Source organism: Ailuropoda melanoleuca, chromosome X, assembly GCF_002007445.2.
Source record: "Ailuropoda melanoleuca isolate Jingjing chromosome X, ASM200744v2, whole genome shotgun sequence".
Classification (NCBI taxonomy): domain Eukaryota; kingdom Metazoa; phylum Chordata; class Mammalia; order Carnivora; family Ursidae; genus Ailuropoda; species Ailuropoda melanoleuca.
Genome location: NC_048238.1, coordinates 96,149,932 through 96,175,871, shown reverse-complemented (window position 1 = coordinate 96,175,871; position 25,940 = coordinate 96,149,932). Strand labels below are relative to the sequence as shown.

At 43.0% G+C, this 25,940-nt stretch overlaps 1 protein-coding gene across 1 annotated transcript in view; it reads left to right on the top strand.

The window, feature by feature from the left end:
- Positions 1-25,940, top strand: part of GPC3 (glypican 3) — a 404,167-nt gene that overhangs the window by 44,881 nt on the left and 333,346 nt on the right. The gene's annotated exons all lie outside the window — the stretch shown is intronic.

The following is a 25,940-nucleotide window of genomic DNA, read 5'->3' as shown; positions in this document are numbered from 1 at the left end:
CACCAAAATTTTGGAATATCGAACTTTGCTTAAGAAAGTGAGAGGACTGGGGCACTTGGCTGGCTCAGTTAATAGAGCATGCGACTCTTCATCTCGGGGTCATGAATTCAAGCCCCACGTTGGGTGTAGAACTTACTTAAAAAGAGAGAGAGAGAGAGAGAAGACTGTTTAAGAACATTGAATGGAAGTGTTCATTATGCCAACTTGAGCATTTTCTTCTATTATTCATTTACTTGGCATCAGACTAGGCTTTTAACAAATTATGAAAGCCCAGTTCCTCAGAGACTATGTTAGCACTGTCTCACAACTAAGCAGAACCATAGTTGGCCTTTTTCTTCTGATTTTGAAGCCCTTTATAGGAAAACCATAATAGTGCAAACATATGTTTGTACATTAGATATATAGGCCATAAATGCTGAAATGGCAGAAGTGAAGTCAAGGCAGGAGGTAAATATTTTGTAAAAATTAATGATCTAGAGTGAACTCTCATTAACTCTGGCTCTGTTAATTTGAATATTGTGATAATTTGACTTGGACTGAAGTTTACTTTCATCCCATTTATGAAGAAAGAATCTGATAAACAAATTAAGAGTGTATATAAGATTTGCAGGAAGCCATGTTTAACTTGCTTGAAGGACTTGAGCAAGCTCATTAATTAGCTAATTATAACAAGCTTTGCTTATTAAAGCAAGTCTGATAGAACCTCTCCTTGGAAACACTTTATTAGTGAGTTTGAATTACTCCAGGTATGGAAAAATAATAAAAGGTAGTGTCGTGTTTAAGAGAATGGATTCTGGAACAAATTGACTTGAGCTTGCATCTTGTAACCTAGAGGAGGTCCACTTAACCTCTTTAAGCCTCAGTTTCCTCGTCTCTAAAGCAGGGACAATAGGGACACCTGGGTGGTGCAGTCCGTTAACCATCTGACTCTTAATTTTGGCTCCAGTCGTGATCTCAGGGTCATGGAATTGAGCCCTGCATTGGGCTCTGCACTCAGAGCAGAGTCTGCTTGAGTTTCTCTCTCCTCCCTCTGCCCCGCCCCACCACGCTCTCCCTCTCTCTCAAATAATTAAATCTTGAAAAAAATAAAACAGGGATAATAAATGATAGGACCCACCTAATCATACACAGTTGTGAGAAAGAAATGATATGACCTATGTGAAACTTAACTTAGAATGACTGGTACATAGCAAGTGCTCAATAAATGTTGGCTGGTGTTTGTTATTCTTGGAAAGTAGTTGTAAATCACACTCCACCAACATTATGTTTTCCTTCATCAATTCAGATTACTGAGACTGTTCCAGGAAAACATCCTATTTGTTGAGGTAGTTGTTCCCAAATTGGAATGAGAGTCCATCTGGGGAAAGTAACTTAATAAATTGGCCTACCTATTCTATAGGCCAAATATACACATGGAAAGGGGATGATTATCAGGTTCAAAGTCTTTTTAGTTTCCCAGGAGGGAAATTCTATTTGTACACGTTTTATGTTATAAGCTTAGTTGACCATGAGTTCATGTTGTGAAGTTATTTTAGAGCTTGAAAAATACCAAGAGTTTAGGGGCACCTGGGTGGCTGAGTCGTTAAGCGTCTGCCTTCGGCTCAGGGCGTGATCCCGGCATTATGGGATTGAGTCCCACATCAGGTTCCTCCGCTATGAGCCTGCTTCTTCCTCTCCCACTCCCCTTGCTTGTGTTCCCTCTCTCGCTGGCTGTCTCTATCTCTGTCGAATAAATAAATAAAATCTTTAAAAAAAAAGAAAAAAATACCAAGAGTTTAAATATGTCTGAATATTTTACTACAACATTTCAAATATAATCCCTTTTCTGTTATTCTGATGACACTTTATTACACAATTAATAGGTGTTAATTTTGGGCGAGAAATTAGTAAATACTGGTAAATAAAGCAGAATATAAACATCACCCTGAATCTTAATACTCATAGATGACCATAGTCAACATAGGCCTTCTACTTTTTCTCTGCATATATCCAAACACACATGTAGATTTTATAACAAACATGGAATCACATTGCACATATTAGAAGCAGTGCTAGTGATAAACCAGAGAGTGTACATGTTTCCTTTAGTTATTTTCAGGTGTGCCTTCAAATAAGGCACGAATCTGTGATCACGAGATGGACTTGAACTTGAAAAATTGCATATAATTTCACATCTGAGAGTCCTCCTCAGATCTGTTTCTGTTGAGACCAATAGTAATTCAGCCCAGAGAATATGGCTTCAATTATCTTTACAGGTCCATTGTAATTCAGAATTGACGTTGTGTGTGTGTGTGTGTGTGTGTGTGTGTGTGTGCGCACGCGCGCACGTGAGAGAGAGAGATGGGGGAGGAGACAGACAGAGACAGACACACAGACACACACACAGAGGACGCCTGCATCTGCTGGGTGGAGCTTTCCCCCGTTGTGTGGTCTAGTGACAAGAACATCGGACTGGGAGTAAGAAGATAATGTTTGTAGTTCTGACTCCATCATGACTCACTGGATGACCTTATGCAATTAATTTCATTTTTTCTGGCCTTTAGTTTTCTTATATATAAAATGTGAGGTTGGGCCAGATAATTTCTACAGCTGCTTGCAGCTCAAAGAGTCTGAGGTTTTGTTGTTTTTTTTTCAATCAGACTTGCCTGTGTGCCTAGCAGAACCCAAGGCTCTGTGGCTATCTTCCTAAAGAGAGGAGAGGCCATGAGTCTCAACAGCTTCTTCCGCGCCAGATAGACCAAAGGCTGTAATTTTTAGTCTATTAGGAGTTTGACTTTTGGAAGTGCTAAATCCTCCATTAGGAATAAATGTGGAAGCTCCAGGTTATTTATCATTATTTACACTTTCCATTCATAACTGTCAGTGTCAAAGTCTCTGTCGACATAACTGCGTCAACGAGGTTAGCTTTAATCAGTTTAGTGGCGGCTAAGTCACAAATATATCAAATAGCCAATCATAATGCAGGAGTCCTCTAAAGCCTGACTGAATTATTTATTTTGTTATGATGAAAATGTCTGGGCTTTATTGGGTTTTCTTTGAAGAACTTGATTTGGCTTGAAGTCTGGAAGATAAAAGATCAGTGATTGTCTCTCAGATTTTTATCCTGCCTTCCTTCAAGGCTTTTCATTTTTCACAAGCCGTTGTTAGCACTTTTAAGTCAAGGTGAGAGAGCTGTGATATTTTTTATCCTAGGGGTTTAAGCATGTGTGAAAAACTTTTATCTTTGATTTCTTGTCCCGTTGCTGTCAAATGGAAGCTATGTGACCTTGAACTAACCACTTAACCTATCTGAGCCTCATTTTCTTCATCTGTAAAATGGGGATAATCTTAGTCTTGCTTAAATCTCAAATTGTTATGAAACCCAAATCAGATAATGCTTTAGTTGCCATACAAATGTAAGGGTTTTTATTATTAACACTAAGCTGAGTGCTATTATTTAGGCCCTCAGTAGGTAGGTCAGACTTGATGGGACAGATATGATCCTGAAAAATTATGTGGAAGTCAGTTTTAGAAATCAAAACTCTTCTCTGCCTTACATTATACCCAGATATATTACCCAGAACATTTTGTCATCCAGAGGTCCTTAAAAAAAATTTAAGGATTCAGGGATGCCTGGCTGGCTCAGTTGGTAGAGCCTGTGACTCTTGATTTCGGGGTCATGGGTTCGAGCCCCATGTTGGGTGTTGAGATTACTTTAAAATAAAATCCTTTTAAAAAAAATTAAAGGATTTGACAAACTTCATATCACCTTCAACCGAAAAAGGTCCAATATTCAAATAAAACATGAGCACTGCAAATCATATTAAATACAATGCTAATAATAGAAGTCCAGAGACTCTGAAAAGGGGAATAATCCATGTCGCTTTAAAGATGCCCAGGACCTATTTGGGGATGGAATGGTGCTGGGGAGTGGGCTGCTGGCATTGGGGAGGTCAGCGAGAGGAAAGGACAGGAAGAAAAACATGTAAAATCTGGCTCTCCCGAACAGTCCTCTCTGTCAGTCCACATAGCTATTACCAACCCCCACCACATACTTCCTACTCTTTTTCCACACATCTTTAGTACAGGCAGCGAAACTGTAGACGTGTGCCTTTGTCCTTAAAATAAGTTGTATGGTCTCTCTGAGAATCACTTTTGTTTCCTTTTTTTTTTTTTTTCCTTCCAAGCCATTCAGAGGCCCTGCTTACCAGCATAGCAGGGAAGAAAAGAGATAAATACCTAGGGCCAGAGCAGAACACAAAGGAAGCAAGATTAGAAAATTGAGAAGTGTGGAGAGAGAACAGAGAGAACATCTGAGGAGAGTAACATGGCCACCAGTAGGAAAGCTTCACGTTCGCCCAGTGAATGACCTCATGTTTAAGTTGAGTCGCGGCTAATTAATTTTCATGTGCTAAAACAAATTTGCATGTATTGAGCATATACTAACTGAGGGTGACATTTATTGAAAATTGAAGAGCTTGGTGGTTTTATTCCTGACGAAACGGAGACTGTGCTCCCAGGAGTGATTTTGCCAGCCTTCTAACTGCAAGGCCCTTGGGAAGCTCAGCCCACGGAGAAGCGCTGGCCTTGGAATCAGAACACGTAGATTCCAGGTCCAGCGTGGTTATTCTCTAGCCCTGGGACCTGCAGCCAGCCCTCTGATCTTTCCCACGCCTGCCCCGGTGAGGCTGGGTCTCCCCGCCTGCGCCACCCGCCTCCAGCTCCACGCTCCCTCCCCTCTGCCCGAGCTCTGACCGCGCTAGAAATAACGTGCTTTGGATGGGCCAGGAGGGGCAAGGGGGATGTCTGTCCCCTTCACTGGACCACAAGCGTCCCAGGGTCTGGTTTGAGTTCCTCTCTGTGTCTCTACCCCCTAGGTCAGTGTTGGTAAAGTGGATACACATAGTAGACTCTCAGTGGATGTTTGTGAAACTTCATGCAATTTCTCTAAACCTGAGGTTTCTCGTCTATCAAATGGAGCTACTCCATGTCTCATCTATGTTAGTTGTGAGAATATGAAGATGTGTAATATAAAATTACACATTAGGGGCGCCTGGCTGGTTCAGTTGGTAGAGCATGCGACTCTTGATCTCAGGGTGGTGAGTTTGAGCACCATGTTGGGTGCAGAGATGACTTAAAAATAAAATCTTTGAAAAAATAAAGATGTGTATTACACCGAAGAGCACTGTACACACACTTATGGAAGGGGCTGTTACCAATTAGGGTCATTATGTCTAATTTGCATCTTAAAATATAGGGCTCATGGGGCGCCTGGGTGGCACAGCGGTTAAGCGTCTGCCTTCAGCTCAGGGCGTGATCCCAGCGTTACGGGATCGAGCCCCACATCAGGCTCCTCTGCTATGAGCCTGCTTCTTCCTCTCCCACTCCCCTGCTTGTGTCCCCCTCTCGCTGGCTGTCTCTATCTCTGTCAAATAAATAAATAAAATCTTTAAAAAAAAATGAAATAAAATATAGGGCTCAATTCTTAATGCAGTTTGGGCAAATTAACCTTCGGAAGTGCAGTTTCTTTGTCCAAAGAGGTGAGTAGACTAGCACATCAGCTTTATCTGGGGTCCACGGATGGGTTGCAGGGGGTCCTTGATGCCCCTGTCATCGTACATGAAACTTTTGGTCTTTGTGCCTTCTTTCCTAGAGAGAGCACATAGGTTAAATCAGATTCGTAAAGGGGTCTATGCCACCCCCCCACTTCCCGAACAGTTAAGAACCACAAAGCTAGTTAGTCTCTAAAACTCCATTCAGCTTTAATCTACTTCTATGAAGAATCCTAGTCTGGATGAATAGATTTCAATTTGTGATTATTTAATGGCCTCAAAAAAGTAGCCTCAGTTATTTTAACCACACTAAGGTCAGGATTCCCAGATGTAATAATACCCACTTGGGTACTGACCATTGGAATATCCTGCTACCACCCAGACGCCTACTTGGCTTGAGGGAAGAACTGTTTCGGATATCGTTTTCCACCTCCTTTCCCTAACGTGGTTATTCCGTCCTCACCTATCTTGCGTTTAAGAGGGGCTGGGGCTTGGTCTGCAGAATTAGTGTCTTTACTCATCTGTTTGTCAACTGCGTGCAGTAAATATCCTTCAAAGAAATCGAATAGCCTGAGCCCAGCTGTGTTTGCTCTGAGGATAACAAAGTGACTGTGTACCATTTCCTTCTCTTGGGAAGTGATACAGTTAAAATCCCAACATCTGCAGAAATCGCAAGATTGATTCACTTGGTTATGTACCCCAAGCTTTCCGTTTTAATAAAGAGAGGCGGAAGTCAACCTACCAGATTGAGTATAGTGAGTAGAAGGAAGTGATCCACCAGACTGGTTTAGAATCCACTGCTGCCCGTGGGAGAAGACTGCTGGCAACGTGGGCATCTCACCTTCATCTTTGGGAGGAGAGCATCCTCCAACAGATCACTGAGGAGTTCAGTGGGAAAAAAAAAACCACAACAGGAGGCAGAAGATAGAGTTTTTATTCCTGGCTCCCACACTCAGCAAATAGTGTAGCATTGGCTAAGTCTCTTCCTGATCATGGGCCTCTTGGGCTAGCCGCTATCTAGGGGCCTCTTCCAGCGTTGTTTTAATTATTGTTAATAAGAATTACAATAATAGAGTTTCCATTTATTATCTACTATGTGCCACTATGCAAGGGGTTTTAGAATAAAATTGATTTAATCCTTACAGTAATCCTGTTAAGTGGATGGTATTACTCCGTGTCTTATGAATGGGGAAAACTGAAGCTCAGAGAGGGTAATCAGTTTGTTCAAGTACTAGCATCTGCCCACCTTTTCCTGATTTCTCCCCTCCCACATCTCGTTGTGGCCAAGTCCCACTGGTTAAACCCCTTCTGCATCCTTAAAACCACTGCCCTGGTTTCAACCCTCAACTCTAGCCTGGCCTTTTTAACTGCTTCCAACTGTCTCCCTACCTCCAGTTTTATGCCCTTCCTCTAGGGCCCATCAGTTTGTTTGTTTGTTTGTTTGTTTTAGAGAGAGAGAGGGAGAGAGCAAGTGAGCGAGCAGGGGAGAGGGGCAGAGGGAGAGGAGAGAGAATCTTAAGCAGGCTCCATGCTCACCACGGAGCCTGACACGGGGCTCATTCTCACGACCCTGAGATCATGACCTGAGCCAAAATCAAGAGTTGGATGCTTAACTGAGCCACCCAGGTGCCCCCTCCTCTTTCCAGTTTTTACGAAGTAACTCAGGTACCACTTTTTCAGGAAACCGTCCCTAATCACCCTCTCCACTGGATTAGGTTCCCCTCCTCTGCGTACCTCGGGTCTGCTTCATTAAAAATAGTATACTAGCCAATATTTATTAAGCATTTCCCGTCCACCAAGTACTGTTTTCAGCACATTATATGCATTAACTCTTTGAATCCTAACAGCAACCATATGAAGCCGTAGGCACTATTAATACCAACCTCTACAGATGTTCGGTTCAGTTTGTGTTTGCCTGTGATCACAAAGCTATGACATGCCCGAGCTGGGATTCGAACCCTAGATGCTTTTTCTTTTCTTTTCTTTTTTTTTTTTTAAGATTTTATTTATTTATTTGACAGAGATAGACACAGCCAGCGAGAGAGGGAACACAAGCAGGGGGAGTGGGAGAGGAAGAAGCAGGCTCACAGCAGAGAAGCCTGATGCGGGGCTCGATCCCATAACTCCGGGATCACGCCCTGAGCCGAAGGCAGACGCTTAACCGCTGTGCCACCCAGGCGCCCCCCTAGATGCTTTTTCTTGAGAACCTGGTCTCAGCCTCTGTTTCCGGGCTGTCTTTTGCCTCAGTACCACCTTCACCAGGAAGCCCCCGCCTCTGGCTCTTTCCTAAATTACCTTAAAACATAATTGGGATTTATAGAAATAAGTTCAAACGATAGAATTAACACAGTTTGAAGCTGAAAATAAGCAGTTCCCAGGCACGATACGCTTGAGCTATTAAAATGACTCCCGGATCAGATAATCCTACGTGTGCACAAAATCCTACCTGTACATTTAAAAACATTTTGACTTCCATGAGACACGTGGTGGCTCTTTGCCAGGTCAGAAAACTGAGGGTAGAGTGATGTGAGGTGACTTGGCGAAAAGCAGAGTTTTTCAACTTCTTCGTCCTCGGGGGGTGGGGCAGTGGGGAGCTGTCCTGTGAATCATAGAATGTTCAGTGGCATCTCTGGCCTTTACCTCCCGCTCTCCCGCGTCATGATAACCAATAATATCATCAGACATTGTCACATGTCCCCCGGAGGGCAAGTTCACTACCGGCCTGGAGTCTCCAGCTGGCGAGCGGCAGTTGGAAAGCTGGCCTTTGAACTGGCAATCCAGTTCTCTTGTTCTGTGAGCTGGCTCCTCGCCTCGTGCTGATGAGGAAGATTGTGGTCCAGGAGGTGCTTTTGCACATGAACCTTTCTTTCACGAAGTGTTCTTTTTATACCATAGAAATGGTTTGGTGATGAACCAAAGAGGAGCTCACAGTGATTTCCTGGGGTGCTTTGGTGTTTGAACCCTGCTATTCGATGTCACCTGATTTTCTTTTCCTAAACTGTGTGTGTGTACATGCACATGTGCGTGCATGTTGTCTGGGAGGGTTGGGTAGAAAAGGACGTGAGTACCAAAGCTTTATGGCCTGGAGGCTTATGTGAATCAGCACCTTCTTTTTTCTGAGTTCCCATCTGCCTCATGTGCCAGCTTTTCTCCATCGGAAGTACTTCCTTGACAATGTCAAGCGTGTCGGTAGGTGCTTTATGTGAATTCACGAGTGAGCCTGTGCTGGTTCTCACGAGCAGGCTTTGCGAGGGTGGCTGCTTCTCCCGGGCTTTTGACCTTGTGAGAAAATCGCTTATTTATAAACGATCCTTCCATGTAGGGCTATGCACGACCCTGAGAACCAGTCTCCTCTCCAACCCCTCTACCCCAAGAGAGAGAGAGGGAATGCCTCGCTTGGGTAGAGCAGGGAACCAACGCAGGCCTGGCTGGACTCCTTCAGCCTGCTCCCCCCCCAGGAAAGCTGGGGGCGAGAGTGGGGATTTCTTCCTTGTTCAGAAATTTTTTGATATTTTTTCGGACTACAAAGGTACTTTTTCTGATTTGGGAAAATGCATGTTAGACATGCTTAATGTAAAAAAAGGAAATATATATGTATATATATATATATATATATATATATATCCCTCCCCCTCTGTCTTACTAAGTTTGCCGACTGTAAACACTGTAGTTTGATGTGTGTCTCCTTCCAGACTTTCCCCGCGCATTCGTGTACGTACATACGCTCACTGTGCACTCACACACAGCTTTCCCCCTACGTAAACGGACCCATACTGTTTTGCTAACATACTTTTGCACTTTGTATATCTTCGGCATCTTTCAAAACATGTCCTTGAAGCCTTTTTCCTTTTTGAAAACAGCTGCATAATATTCCCACCCATCCACTCCCCTGTCGGCAGGGCAGTTACGTGTGTGCTTTCTTTTTTCTTTTTTTTTTTCCTTCCCTCTTACAGTGCTGAAGGGAATATCTTTATTCACACCTTTTCATGTGCCTGGAGCAGGACCCTCCTAGAAGTTGGAACACTGGGTCCAGGATAAGGTTTCCAGGGGCAGTAGGCCAGTATCACGCTCTCTGCTGCTTCTCGCTGTGCAGGGAGAGCGAGCCAGGATTTTCCATAGCTCGCTGGGGAAGCTCCTACTTGATCGCACCAGGGTACTGACTGAGCAGTTGGCCTGGGAAACTCTGTTCTCCTCTTCAGCGCACCAGAAGCCAAGCAACAGCAAGCTCTTGGCTCTGCTCTGCTCCGATGTCTCGGTGGAAGACCTACATCCTTTCATCCTACTGCAGGCCCAAATGCGGAGGGCATTTTTGGTTAGATGCCTCAAAAACTTGATTTTTCTGTTTCCGTCAGCTGGTCAACAGCTATTTAGTGGGCAACTGCTGTATGCCAGGCACTGCTGGGCGTGTTCAGACATGCACGCAGTAGTATTCAGATGTATTCCTCAAAAAATGTAGGTCAGTCTGTCTAGGGACACGCTCTGTGTTATTTTTATGTCTTAATTAAGGGCTCATAGAAGAAATGCTTTGCCATAGATTGAGTTTCAATTATTATTTCACAAATAATCCTTTTAAAGTGGAGTAGGTCATTGTTTGTTTTTTTGGCCCTGTCCATATAAATCACTCTCCCTATAGAAAAACATCCAATTCTGTTTTCACAGAAGGCAGGGAAATAAGTTGTTTACACATCACCATTTGACTCCCTTCAAGGCCCCCCCCCATCCTCATTACAAACATCTCAGCCACTCCCAAGCTCCCGTGCAAACAAGACCCCTGCAGCTAAGGCGTTTGGAGAAAGAAAGGAGTGGGTTTGTCTCCTGCTTCCCTAGTCACTCTGCCTGGTGCAGAATCTTTCTTTTCATGTGGTAATTCACTACCCAGAGGTTTGGCTTCACTTCTGTGTCCTTTTTCAGTTCTATAAATTAGGAAGGTGGCTCTGTAATGTCACCGTATCTCAGAGTTGTCAGGGAGCTTTACAGGTCATTGACCGCAGCCCTCCTGTCTCTGTGTGACTCCTCTGTACGACGTATTCCCAGAGGGCGATCATTTGGTCTTGGAGTGAAAACTGCTTCTGGTGAAAAATCCCCCCCCTTACGAGGCAGATCATTTAATTTTTGGTCAGCTTTAATTGCCAGTTCTTACGTTTGTTGGACTCGAATCAACCTCCTTGTAACTCTTTCTCCGTACTGGTTGCTCTCATGTGGATAAGCTTCGACTTGGTAATTATCCCCCTAAATGTTGGCACCCAGTGTTGCCCACCGCAGAGCATTGGGCAGTGATCTCTGCCTGCAGTCCATAGGCATACTTTTAGTGAGCCCACCAACCTAAGGCCCTCTCTACTGAGTCGGTGTGTGTTGAACTTGAAGTCGGGCACAGTTCTCTGAACTGTTGTCACCAGGCTTCCTCCCATGTTTGGGGTGTTGGTCTTCTATGAATAGGACATCTTATTAAATTCGAGCCAAGATTCTAGCCTGTTGAGATCACCAGGGTTTCAAAATGGGTTAACTGTTCCTTCCAGCTTCACGCGACGTGTAAACTAGATCAGTGTACCGCTTAGGCCATTATTCCAGTCATTGATAAAAATGCCGAGCAGAGCAGATCACGTAGGTTCCCCAACAGAGACTTCCTTTCAGATTGACGTTAAGCTATTCACTAGCACCTCTGGGGACAGCCGTCACAGCAGTGAAGGAACCAGCCGGGAGAATTCGTGACAATTCAGAGCAGCCTATCTTGGACGTGACTGCTCACTCTGTCCTTGGCCCTCTGGAAATCCAGAAGCAGTATGTCCTGTGTATTCCTCTGGTTTTCAGCCTGACACTCCCATCAGAAAAGGAAATGAGGTTAGTCTGGCATGACTTGTTCTTAATAAAACTATGCCAGCATCCTGTGATTGCCGCTGCACTTTTGAAACGCTCACAGATCTTCAGCTTGATGATGTGCTCTGAACTCTTGCTTGGGATTGACGTGAGACTGGTGAGACTATCACTTGCGACAGCCGCCCTTCTCTTCCCCTCTCTGAAATACGGGAACCAGAAGGGCTTCGGTTCTGCTCGCCCTCACCAATACCCGCATACCTCTGTTTCCACAAATACCCCTCTCTTTGTCACCTTTCCCCCTGCTGGGCTGACTTTCTCCTCCTCCCCATTCCCTCGGACCCCTGCCCTCAGTCTTCCCAGGCGAGAGCTACTTAGTGTGGTAATGGGTGCTAATGGGCTAACGTGTTTTTGACAATGAGTAATCTATTTGCTTTTTGAGCGGGGGCCAAAATCCCAACGTGTGATTAGAGTGGTGGTAATTTTGGGCACCATGGCCGGCTATTAATGTAGTGTGGGAGGCTAAAGCCTTTTGTTTCCTCTCAAATAGGTGACTACCGTTTACACCCCGCTATGGCTTTCTGCCAATTGTGTTGGGGGCGATTTCAAGCCAAATTGATTGGCTAATTGCTTGTGGTCATCCAGCTTTTCAGCTGCCTGTGTAGCAACCCTGGAGGTAATTAGCACTTCCAGAATTGGGGGCAAATTGGTTATTCATGGTCATGGCTTCTGGGCTGCACTAGCTTATAGTTATGAGTGAATCATTTTTACTTTAAAATGATTACTGAGGATTGATGAGTTTCTTTAACAATTTTTAAAAAGCCATTATGGAGGAGTTTGATATACAATTGCCTTCTAGAGTCATTTAAAGTGGCCAGTTGGGTTCTATATTTTGTGAGATAAACTCATTGGTAGGAAATAGCTTCAAAAATGTTGAGCATTTTCTAAAAGCGACTGGAATTTCAATTGCAGCCCTACCCCAGCACACACAGTGGAATATTTTCCAGCCAGTGTTATGCTAAAAAGTATAGAATACATTTTACATTAAGAATGTCTTCATATGTAAATGCCGTGTAATACCCACCGGTATCTGACAGTGATCCCCGAATTTAGAATCATCACAACTTCAAGGCAATTTCTCTCTTTCAAAAAACATGTTCTTGGATGGTTCGGAGGACACAGGGTGACCAAGCAGAGCATCTCAGGACCCTGTCCTTCCCCCCTCCCGAAACGTGGCATTTGTCAGTGTCAGTCCGCACTGAAATTCTACCTGTGGTGGTCAAGGAAGGCCTAGGGTCATCTGCTTATTTGGATTCTTCCTTTTTCATAATTAAGCGGGAGCTGATATTATCATCTTCAGGAGATCCAGCTTGAGGGTGATACGCTCTTGCAATGCAAATAAATAGCAGGTTTGGGCCACTGCCGAGCCCAGGGCTGGAGAGCCTTGGCCTAAGCAGCTGTTGACTTCCAAGTTGTTCCCATGCTGTTCAGGGTGGTCCCCTAGGCCTTTGACCTGCTGGCTGGTGTACAGCCCTCCTCCTTGGGATTCTTCTAGTTTTCCCTCTGCTGTGTTAGATTCCCAGCCTTGACTAATGCTGGAATTCAGGGAAGGCTAGAGGGGAAGAGGCAATAATTCCTTTTCTCTGTCCTCCTGGTCATCAGATAAGCCCTATTCCCTTTTTCAGAATGGGCTGTGGTTCTAGAGATGATATGATTTGGATGATTCTTTCTTAAACTCTTGCTTTGTAGCATCTCAAAGAAGGGGGAGCAGTGCCTGCGGTGGCCTGGGTCCTGTATCTCCGATCAGAGATCCCAGTCGGCTTTCTCTACTTCCTGTTTTCAGCAAGTTTGATTTTTTTACTTTCACTTGCTTGTCTATTCTCAGCCTGTCTCTTCTCCCTGACTAAATGGGTCAGATTTTGTTTCCTAAAAGGAGATCAAATTGCTCTTTGCTGGAAAAGATAAACAATCACTGGCATGGTGTGTGTGTGTGTGTGTGTGTGTGTGTGTTGGCAAGGGATGCTTGGGTGGGGATTGTAAAGCTTCTTTTCTGAAGTCTGTTTTTAATCCTAATGGCTCTCTGAATTCAAATCCTGGCTCTGCCTCTCTGTGACCTTGGGCAACAGACTTCTGCTCTTAGACCTCGCCTTTCCCTTTCAAATGAACGAGAGAAGAATCTCATAGTGTTGTAGTGAGGGCCAAGCGAATACACCCGCGTGAGCTTCTATCCACAGTGTCTAGGAAGGTCAGAGGAAAAGGTGGGCAGGGGTGGTGGTGGTGCTTTTGTGGTCACCCCCTTTCACCCTGAGGGACAGACAGCACTGGGGAAAGTTGCTTTTTGCTCTGAGGATCCAGTGTGTGACCCAGAGGAAATTGCACAACCCATCTATCCCCAGTTTCTGTCCCCAGAGAACAAGCTAGATCTTCTGAGCGGGGATCAATCAAAGAGCTGTCTTCGGCAGGGGAAGTGTCATGAGAATAAACAGCTGCTGCCTGCACTCCGCACCCCCTCCTGCTGCTAAATGACTCTAGGGAAGAGGAAACCAGTCATCAAAGCCTTCTGCCACCTGTACACAGCTGGCAGTTCCTGAGGTCATCCTGTAGTGACGAGAGGAGTTTGGAAAGTCTCCACTGGGCCAAGTCACCGACATGTACCTTCCCCTAAGGCTCCGGGGCATGCCGCCTCCTCTGTCCTTCACTCTGAGCTGGGAAGCTCCTTTGTAAGCTGAAATGCACTAGTCTAGGGTTCCCCCACGTCTTCCACAGTGCCATTTTGGGAACAGCATCTCTTGAGAGATTCTCAGTATAAAGAAAAAGAGTAGGACTCTTGTCCCTCTAGGCTTTTTTTTTTTTAAGGAAGACGAGAAAGTCATTTCCCTTGAGTTACTTGCTGCCAAGTGTCTCTCCCCAGGAGATCCAGGCTGTTTAAGCCAGACCTCCCTATGCTTGGCTCTAAGGTTACCAAGCCAACTGGTGGTGTACAGGCTAGTCCTGTGTTCCGGACGGGGCAGAGTGGCTGGTGACTGCTAGAGGGCAGCAGAGGGCCAGGAGCGGGTCTAGAATGGCTTCATGGCCAGATGGTCACCAGACTGGCTGACAGAGCAAAGGACCCCGGGGGCTCCCCATTGTCAGGGAAGAGGCAGGGTGGTCCCCAACCAGGGGAGGCATGCATATCCAAGAAGTTTTAACAGAACATGGCTGTGACCCCTTACGGAGGGGTCAACTGGATTGCTATATATCCAACACATCATGGTAGGTAAGGCCAGCATTTAGTCAAAGGGGAGGGAAGGTATATAGCCATAGGATCAAGTTAGAACCAGGGCTGGGTCTGATCTCAACTCAAGGTTGGAGTAATCAGGGTTGGAGAGCTAGAATTGGAATGACTGGGCTCAACCATTCACTGAGGGTCTCTCAAAAAGGCACAGTGATAGAACCATTAAGACCATGGACTTTAGAGTCACACAGGAACTGGGGTTGAGAAACACTGCCCTGCCACCTCTTAGCGAAGTGACTTTTTGTTGTTACTCGGCCTCTCTGCACCACAAAGAAATCACGCGCATGATGCTGAAGATGTTTTTATGCGTGTATGCTAAGGAAATGTTTGTTGAGTCAATCGTCTTTATCCAGAGGTTGCTCCTTTCCAGCAAGATTGGAGTTACTGATAGTAGCTCCCCACCTCCCATGTTCTATTCCATTCGCTGTAGTACTTGTTCTTGTCCCTTGTCTGAGATGGTGCTGCCCGGCCCGCGGGGGCCGGATTGTTAGGGGACCCAGGGACTGTGGAAAAGGGAAATGTTCAGGTCTGTAAGAAGAACTCTGAGATAAGTAAATTCATGTGAAAATCAGGAAAAGAGAATATTTTGACTTATTCTAAAATGGCATCTTCTCTCTATTTTCATGGCTCTTCTTACAGAAACAGCTGAAGCTAAAAGAAAGCCTGATGAAATGAATAGACATTTTATGAGTCTCAGGCCAGGCAAAAGTGTGGAGTATCTTGTTAAAACTAAGTGGCCAAGTAAATCCAATGCGGTATCCTGAATGAGAGCCTGCAACAGATAAAAGACATTAGGGGAAAACCTGCAGAAATCCAAATAAAGGCTGTGGTTTAGCTAATTGTCGTATGTTAATATTTTAATTTTGACAAATTGTCCATGGTTAGGTAAGATGTTAATAGGAGGGGAAACTTGGTGAAACTAGCTTTGGGTTTTTTTTTTTTAAAGATTTTGTTTTAAGCAATCTCTGTACTACCATGGGGCTTGAACTTACGCCCCCGAGATCAAGAGCTGCATGTTCTACCGACTGAGCCCGCCAGGCGCCCCAAGATTTATAAATCTAAAATGATTTCAAAATATAAAGTGTTTAAGTGGCGGAACTCTTAACTTTCAACAGTGATGAGCTGTGATTTGTTTTTATTTCACTGCACTGTGTTTGAAGATGTTTCGAAAATATACAGGATTGGGAAGGGGATGGATTATGATACTTTCTATCACACACACAGTTTTTTTTTTTAATTTGAGAGAGAGAGAGTGTGAGCGAGGGGAGGAGCAGAGGGGGAGGGAGAAGGACAGGTAGACTCTGCACTGAGCGCAGAGCTTGATCCCAGGACCCTGAGATAGTGACCCGAGCTGAAATCAAACCAAGAGTGGGATGCTTAACCGACTGAGCCACCCAGACACACCCCTCACATAAATAGTTTTGAACTCTGCCATTTTTCTTTCTTTTTTTTTTAAAGATTTATTTATTTGACAGAGATAGACACAGCCAGTGAGAGAGGGAACACAAGCAGGGGGAGTGGGAGAGGAAGAAGCAGGCTCATAGCGGAGGAGCCTGATGTGGGGCTCGATCCCATAACGTCGGGATCATGCCCTGAGCCGAAGGCAGACGCTTAACCGCTGTGCCACCCAGGCGCCCCTCTGCCATTTTTCTTAATGATGTCCACAGGCCCTTTCACATGCCATTCAAGTATGAGAGCATAATTGTTAATACGCATAGTGTACTGAACCAACTTCTTACTGATGTACATTTAGGTTGTTTCCAACTTCATGCTGGTATAAATATTACAGCGAACTCATGTGTGCATATATCTTTGTGCTCATTTCTGGTGTTTCCTTGGGAGCGCAGACATGAAAGTAAAATGACCACATCAGAGAATATCAGCTTTTAAAAAGACCTTGATACACCTAGTACCACATCTCCCTTCAGTAGATTTTACCAATTTATACACCCAGGAGCAGCATGTGAGTGCCCATCTCACTGCATCTTAATCAATAGGGAGTCCTTCCCTATGCACCTGCTCTCACCTGGCCCCCTGCTGGGAATCTCTGCTTCAACCTGTGGTTTTATAATGACCGGGCTTAGCCTCCTCTTCCCTCATTTTTTAAAAAAAGATTTTATTTATTTATTGGACAGAGAAAGAGACAGCAAGAGAGTCAACACAAGCAGGGGGAGTGGGAGAGGGAGAAGCAGGCTTCTCGCTGAGCAGGCACCCCAAGGCGGGGCTCAATCCCAGGACCCTGGGATCATTATTTGAGCCAAAGGCTGACACTTAACAACTGAGCCCCCCAGGCGCCCCATTCTTCCCTCATTCTTTTACCATTTTTGTATATAATTCCTTAATATGGTGGCTACCTGGGACATGATCTTTTCAGGGAACATATTGTATTGATAGCTAAATAGAGATTCTCTATCATTTCCAGGAATATTGTGAATTTAACATACAAAACTTTGATTCCTTTTGATATTTACACACACACACACACACACACACACACACTATCACTGAAAGAAGGGTGTTGGGAAAACAAATGAAAGCTGCCATTTAGGGAGTCCTACCTGCTGGAGTTTGGAGAACACCAACCTGGCATGTGTCATGTTGACTAGAATGCACCATTGCCTAGCACTGTGCGTTCTCATGCATTGTAAGTAGCTTCTCAATAAACAGGACTAATGTCTGAAATATGCAGTAGTGCAGTGGAGGCAAAAGGGCCTAGAATATTCTTGGTGGTGGAAATGTCGTTTTTGCTCCTAGCTCACTGTGTTGGGTGGCAGTTGAACTCAGGGACCTCACTTAACACCAGTGGTTCTGGGGGAGAGAGTCCGGGCCAGCGAGCTGGTGTTCCTTTCTGCACAGGGTCCTCTCTGTCAGAAAACAAGCTGCCACCGCTGGGTACATGGTCCTTTCCGCTTCTGTCGCCCTTCACAGTCTCAGATCCTCTCGTATTTATAAGACTGCTTTAATAGTCTTGTCTTGTAATTACATCTGGAGACAGGAGACAGCATCTTTTGATAGTTCAAGTCCTAACACATTTAAATTACCCTCCTGAAAAAGGTTGCTCTGGCCGATGTCATAGAAGTTGTTGCCTATGTTCTCCTCTAGAATTTTGATGGATTCCTGTCTCACATTGAGGTCTTTCATCCATTTGGAGTTTATTTTTGTGTATGGTGTGAGAGAGTGGTCAAGTTTCATTCTTTTGCATGTAGCTGTCCAATTTTCCCAGCACCATTTATTGAAGAGACTGTCTTTTTTCCACCGGATGTTTTTTCCTGCTTTATCAAAGATTAGTTGCCCAAAGAGCCGAGGGTCCATTTCTGGGTTCTCTATTCTGTTCCATTGGTCGATGTGTCTGTTTTTGTGCCAGTACCATGCTGTCTTTGTGATCACAGCTTTGTAGTACAGCTCGAAATCCGGCATTGTGATGCCCCCAGCTTTGTTTTTCCTTTTCAACAGTTCCTTGGAGATTCGGGGCCTTTTCTGGTTCCATACAAATTTAAGGACTATTTGTTCCAGTTCTTTGAAAAATGTCCTCGGTATTTTGATCGGGATAGCATTGAAAGTGTAGATTGCTCTGGGTAGTATGGACATTTTAACTATGTTAATTCTTCCAATCCATGAGCATGGAATATTTTTCCATCTTTTTATGTCTTCCTCAATATCTTTCAAAAGTGATCTATAGTTTCTAGGATATAGGTCCTTTACGTCTCTGGTTAAGTTAATTCCAAGGTAACGTATGGTTTTTGGTGTTATTGTAAATGGGATGGATTCCCTAATTTCTCTTTCTTCAGTCTCGTTATTCGTGTATAGAAATGCAACTGATTTCTGGGCATTGATTTTGTATCCTGCCACCTTACTGAATTGTTCTATAACTTCTAATAGTTTGGGAGTGGATTCCTTTGGGTTTTCCATATAGAGTATCATGTCATCTGCAAAGAGAGACAGTTTGACTTCTTCTTTGCCGATTTGGATACCTTTGATCCCTTTTTGTCTTCTGATTGCTGTTGCAAGGACTTCTAGTACTATGTTGAATAATAGTGGCGAGAGTGGGCATCCTTGTCGTGTTCCTGATCTTAAGGGAAAGGCTTCCAGCTTTTCCCCATTGAGAATAATGCTTGCAGTAGGCTTTTCATAGATGGCTTTTATGAGATTGAGAAATGTACCCTCTATTCCTACACTCTGAAGGGTTTTAATCAGGAAAGGATGCTGTATTTTGTCAAATGCTTTTTCTGCATCAATTGAGAGGATCATATGGTTCTTGAGTCTTTTCTTGTTGATATGATGTATCACATTGATTGATTTGCGAGTGTTGAACCATGCTTGCATCCCAGGTATGAATCCCACTTGGTCATGATGGATAATCCTTTTAATGTACTGTTGGATTCTATTAGCAAGGATCTTGTTGAGGATTTTGGCATCCATATTCATTAGAGAAATCGGTCTGTAATTCTCCTTTTTGAGGGGGTCTTTGCCTGGTTTGGGGATCAAGGTAATATTAGCCTCATAGAATGAGTTTGGTAGCTTTCCTTCTGTTTCTATTTTTTGAAATAGCTTTAGGAGAATAGGTATTATTTCTTCTTTGAATGTTTGGTAGAATTCCCCAGGAAAACCGTCTGGGCCTGGAGTTTTATTATTTGGAAGGTTGTTTATCACTGACTCAATTTCTTCATAGTTAATTGGCCTATTTAAGAAATCTATTTCTTCCTGTTTCAGTCTTGGTAGTTTATAGGTTTCCAGGAAGGCCTCCATCTCTTCCAGATTGTTTAGTTTTTTGGCATATAGCTGTTGATAAAAGTTTCTAATAATCCTTGCAATTTCAATGGTGCTGGTCGTGACCTCTCCCTTTTCAGTCATAATTTTAATAATCTCAGTCCTTTCTCTTTGTTTTTGGACAAGTTTTGCCAGTGGTCTATCAATTTTATGGATTCTCTCAAAGAACCAGCTTCTAGTCCTGTTGATCTGCTCTACTGTGGTTCTGGTCTCTAATTCATTGATTTCTGCTCTAATCTTGGTCAACTCCTTCCTTGTCAGTGGGTTAGGCCTGTCCCTCTGTTGCTGTTCCAGTTTCTTGAGGTGAGAATATAGAAACTGCATTTTAGATTTTTCTATTCTTTTGAGTGAGGCTTGGATGGCTATGTATTTCCCCCTTAGGACTGCCTTTGCAGTATCCCATAGGTTTTGGACCGTTGTGTATTCATTCTCGTTGGTCTCCATAAATTGTTTAATTTGTTTTTTGATTTCCTGGTTTATCGAGTCATTCTTGAGCAGGATGGTTCTTAGCCTCCAAGTGTTTGAGTTTCTTCCAGGTTTTTCCTTGTGGTTGAGTTCCAATTTCAGAGCGTTGTGGTCTGAGAATATGCAGGGGATAATTTCAATCTTTTGGTATTGGCTGAGACCTGTTTTGTGTCCCAGAGCATGATCTATTCTTGAGAATGTTCCATGGGCATTTGAATAGAATGAGTATTCTTTGGTTCTGGGGTGTAGTGTTCTATATATATCTATGAGGTCCAACTCGTCGAGTATGGCATTCAAAGCCTTTGATTCTTTGCTTAGTTTTTGCCAGGGTGTTCTGTCTATTTCTGATAGTGGGGTGTTGAGGTCCCCTACTATTACTGTGTTCTTATCTATATGTCTCTTTATTTTGGTTAAGAGTTGGCTTGTGTATCTTGCTGCTCCCCTGTTGGGGGCATATATATTAATAATTGTCATATCCACTTGTTGAATACTTCCTTTAAGAATAATATAGTGCCCTTCTGTATCTCTCTCTATGGCCTCTAGTTTAAAATCCAGTCTATCTGATATGAGNAAAAAATAAAATAAAAAAAATAAATAAAAAAATAAATAAATTACCCTCCTAATGCTGTAAAAGAGTCAAATTATATATTCTGGTTTGCACTAGACAGCAATAAATGTCAAGGTGCCATCCACTCTGGTACTTAACTCCTTGATGCCATCTGTTTTGGTGTTCCTCACCCGGATGGTACACTAGTGTTTTCCCATCTCCTGGCTCGAAAGGATTGAGTTGGGAGATAAATTTCACTATTCAAAATATATTAAAAGGCAGAAGCAGTTTGTAAACATCGCTTTGGAAAGGTAGGCTTCTCAATAAAGTCAAGGACAGGAACCTGATTCAGTAAAGGAAACATTTCACAAGATTGTCATCTACTTTATTTTTAAAGCTGCAATAAGATGTAACGACAAAAAGACCAATGATGCATTTCAGCCAAGTGATATGAACTCTTGCTAAACCAATGAAACTGTCAGTATACTATGGTTTCACATTTTCTATAACATACTAGGTCACCTTAAGACACTTATTCACTTATGACTTTTTACCACTGATGCAAAATCAATTTGGCAATTTATAATCTTACATTTCATTATGAAAGTATATTATTCTGCACGAAAGCCGCTGGAGAAATAAGAGCTTTCTGAAGCCCATTCATTCCTCTCCTGTTCAGGTAGAGACATAAAGGAATAAAACCAATCACGTTATCTGATGTTTTGAGACTTCGAGCAGTTTTTTGATATCTGTGATTTTTTTTTTTTAAGAAAGACGTACCAAGTGTACAATTTCTAACCCCGGTGCAATTCCGAATGTTAGATAAAATTGCGGACCTTAAAAAGTGAGGATTTTGACTGAAGAGCTCACTTTTTCACCTACCTTTTTTAAAGTTTTGAGTGTGTAGGCTGAAAGAACCCTTGACTTAAGTATGCCAGAGGGCGGGCTTTTTTGGTGTGCTATATTTGGAGTTTGGAGCTCCTCAAAGAGATGGAGCAGATGGTTATTCATATTTAATACCGTCACATTTTTCAGTTTATTTTTTTGGAAATTGTGAGTTACAGAATGATAAACCAGCTGTATTTGAGAGAGGGGTGGGGGAAAAGGAAGAGGAAGGGTTGGAGGCTTCAATATTATCATTATTATTATTATTATTATTATTATTATTATTAATGATTACTGTTGTTACACTTGCACTTGGAAATGCCTTCCCTTTTTCTCTCCAGGACAAATATGACACTGCTTTTGGAAAAACCAAAGGCAGTAATAAAATGCACATGACACATCCTTAGTTTTAGGCACTCATTAGCGCAGTCGAGGACAGATCTGCTCTCATAAGATCATATAGCAAACAAGAACATAAGTAACATTGACCGTATAGCCCTTTTCTTCTGTTAGGAACTCAACAAGGGTTTCCTTTAACCCTCTCTCAGGACTATTCATCACACTTGTAAATATAGCTTCCTGACCCCCACCGCCAAGCTTCAGTCACATGTGTGCCTCTGGCAACTATGGCTGCATTAACGCTGGACCTTTATTATTTTTTTTAAAAAGATTTTATTTATTTATTTGAGAGAGGGAGAGAGAGCGAGAGTGAGTGCACAAGCAGGGGGAGCAGCAGAGGCAGAGGGAGAAGCGGGCTCTCTGCTGAGCAAGGAGCCCGATGCGGGACTCGATCCCAGGATCCCCTGGATCATGACCAGTGCCGAAGGCAGACGGTTCACCAACTGAGCCACCCAGGCATCCCAACACCGGACCCTTTAAATGGGATATTTAAATGTGAGCTTTTCTTCCTTTTTGGGTTTAAGGTAGGCAGGGGTGTTCCCTAGTATTAATTTAGATTCAGCTGGTGATGCAGCATCTCTAGTTTGTACATGATGCGAAGACCGTGCTCCTCAGATACTTGCCTGCCCCCATCGTCCCAGGTATTTCCACTCACCGGCATCTCTCCTATTTGTGTCTTCTTTCTCAGACTGCAGTCTGAACACATGAGAACACACCGAATGAATAGATACAGAGGAGGAATTGAGTAATTAAAACGAGAGTCACTTCACACTTTCTGTCTTGCTGAGAAAGGTATTAGAATTAGGTTTAACGGGCTTTCTGTGCACCAGGCATGGGAACAGGTACCCACACCTGCACTTTCTCTTTAAAACTCACAGTCATCCTTGTGAGGTAGGTAGTATTAGTCCCTATTTTAGAGATGAGGACTGTGGCTCAGCGAGATGAAGTAATTGGCCAGGGGCACAATGCTAGGACATGGTAGAGTTTAGTGTCCAATTCTGAATTTTGACTCAAATTCCGGTGTTCTATGGCTCCATCAGGGTTGTTACTGTGATACAATGAAGTCCTGAGAAGCCGGATTCCATAGGGAATGGTAGCACACACCATAATAGGGGTTCAGAAGATATATGAATGAACAATTTGGCTGTTTTTAAAATTAAGAATCATTTATTGGCATCATACCTATTAACTTTAGAAAGTTCAAAAATACAGAGAAGATAGAGAAGAAGATAATTCACTCATGATACTAGGACCCAGAGATAACCCCTCTTAACAGCTTGATTAATAGAGTTTTTAATAGACTATAGATACACACACATTTTAAACAAGGCTTATAATATACACACCATTTTATACCCTGCTTTTTAAACAACCATCAATATTTTGTGAACATTTTCCCGTGTTATTACATAGGTGTCAACATGATTTTAGTAGTTCTGCAATATTCTGTTGTCTGGGTGTAGCATAATATATTTAACCAATCCATCTTGGATATCTTAATGAGAACCAGTCCTCTGGTTCAAGAATGCTCCTCTGATGTCATAAAATGCATGGTAATGTGGCTTGTTAAAATGTGCCGATATGCATTTCATTATTAGGTAGCTATGGCTGAATGTACATAATGTTACATACTTCTTTTCAAGCTGGTGATTTCTTAGGACGTGGGCCCAAAAGTCTAACTTTCACAGTTTCTGCTTAGACCCCGACAGGCAACACTAAAACCAATAACCCTTGACAGAAGCAGCTAGAAAGATGATGGCCAAACACAAAGTGTAATTTAAGGGAAACAGAAAGTCTCTTTTCCCTGGAATTTTCATTGGACGAGTCCTCTGGGTCGGGCTACTGAAGACTTTGGTTAAAAGGCAGTTGTTCCTATTTAATCAGTGTTGTGTCTGTTAAAACAGTTTGATACATCCATAGACTAGAATATTATAAAGCCACTAACGATGTATGCAAAGAATATTTTATGATATGAACAAATGATCATGATATGTTAAAATTTTATAAGTAATGGGATATCAAACCAAATATATAATACATATTATAAATATATATTAATATATTTATATATAATATATATATTTACCCAGTTTGATAAAAAACACATATACATTTATGCTACAATATCTGGGATTTTTTTTTAAAGATTTTACTTATTTATTTGACAGAGAGAGAGAGGCAGCCAGTGAGAGAGGGAACACAAGCAGGGGGAGCGGGAGAGGAAGAAGCAGGCTCCAGGCGGAGCAGGGAGCCCGATGTGGGGCTTAATCCCAGGACCCTGGGATCACGCCCTGAGCCGAAGGCAGATGCTTAACAACTAAGCCACCCAGGCACCCTGGGATTTTTTTTTTTTTTTGGATGGTAGGATAACAGCTCATTTTTATTTCTCTTTTCATTTTTTTGGATTTTTTGAAGATTTTACAGCAATATATATATGTACTATAAAAGAAGAAATAATCTTACTTGAGTGAGGGAAACATCAAACAATTACGCAGCGCTCACATTTTTCAAAAGTAACATTTTTGATTATTTACTATGTGCTAGGCTCTGTACTAGTATCTCAGTCTTTAAAACAACGCTGGAAGCTACCATTATTGCCCTTGTGAGGCAGCCATTTTGCCTCAGACCACACAGCTCGGACAGGACAGAGCCAGGATTTGAACTTGTTGTGTCTATTTATTTCCAAAGCCTGTGTGACATGAGATAGAGTAGGGATAAAATATAGGGAAGTTTATTTATTTTTAACTGGTTGAAAACCAAGCAGTCAAAGCAGTTCTGGGACAAGAAAATACAAGTTGATGGCCAGGGTATAGGTACTGGGCATTTATGCTAGCAAAACCTGGGAGGTCCTTTGGCTCCGGGGTTAGCCCAGAGGCTCTGCATCCCTGGGGCTAACAATATCTAACCTCCCAGCGCTTTTGTGAGGATTAAATGAGACAATGCACGTAAAGGGCACCTGGTACATGCTTGCTCAATAATGTAGCTAGTATTATTATTTCTCTTATTTGGGATCTTGCTTGTTATAGGGATTAGAGGCTCCAAGAAGCCCGAGGCAGGACATGTTTACCCTAGTGAATCCTGTCACATCTTAATAGTCCTCAAACATTCCTGACCATTTGAAACTTTCAAATAAACAAGCCCTAATCAGCTTTGTGGACCCCACCAGCTTTTTCAGAAAACTATTCTGCTTCTTGGGGGTTTATTTATTTACTCACTGAAGATAGGGACTTTGTGTAATACAAGAGAAGCAGGAGGTGACTGGTTTGGAGTTAAATAGGCAAGCCTGCTTTTTTTTCCCCCCTTTAACCTGAGGAGGCTTGATTGGGTTACGCTCCTTTAAGACTCTCCGAGAGTCTGGGAATTTTGAGAACAAAATCTCTGTAGGGAGGCCACCAAACAGAGAAGGCTCTTCACCAATCTTCGTACATTCTTAAATTTTTCATTGTCTTTTCCCCTCTGGTCAGTCCCTCGAATTGAGTGGCATTATCTTGAAGCCATGGAGATTTAAGAAACAAGCAAGGTTGGCCTCTCTTTGTTGAGTTTATGAAAGCCATATTTAGTTTTAGGAGGAATGTGTTTTTCCCTTGGGAGGCCCTTCTATACCTGCAGCCATCAGAAATTCCATATTAAAATCCCACATTTAAGTCTTTACGGCTAAAGTCTGTTCTTGCACGCCTGGACCAAGTCCAGCTGTCAGACTGAGATATTATTGACTTTCTCTTCTCAAGTGAGTGGTTTACATCTGCTGGCTCCATTTCTTTACCACTCATTCCGAAACACCTTGTAATCTGGCTTCTGCCACTGCCTCTTTGCTGAAATTGCTCCCCTGCAGCTTACCAGCTAACTGACTTTTCGCTGAATTCATTGGGGCTTATTTTTCTTTCTCACCCTTGAACGTCTCTCTTCGCTTGGCTTGTGCCCCTACATATATCTGTTTCCCTCCTACCTGTCTGGACATTCCTTCTCTCCTGTTTTGATGGCAGATCCTCCCCTTCCAGCCAAATGTGACTGTGCTCCGAAGGGATGTCTTTAGTACTCTCCTCCATTCATTGGCGTGGCTTCCACTTAACCACCTCCACGTAATTAACTCTGCAGGTCTGACTCCTTGCCCATGCCCCAGTCCTGTATTTCTTATGGCCTGATGATAATTAAAACGGTCTTGTGGAGTCAGGCGTTGTGCCATGTACTTAATATACATCATCTCCAATTCTTACAACACTCTTCACGGCAGAGAGTCTTAAGCCCATTTTACGTAAGAGGA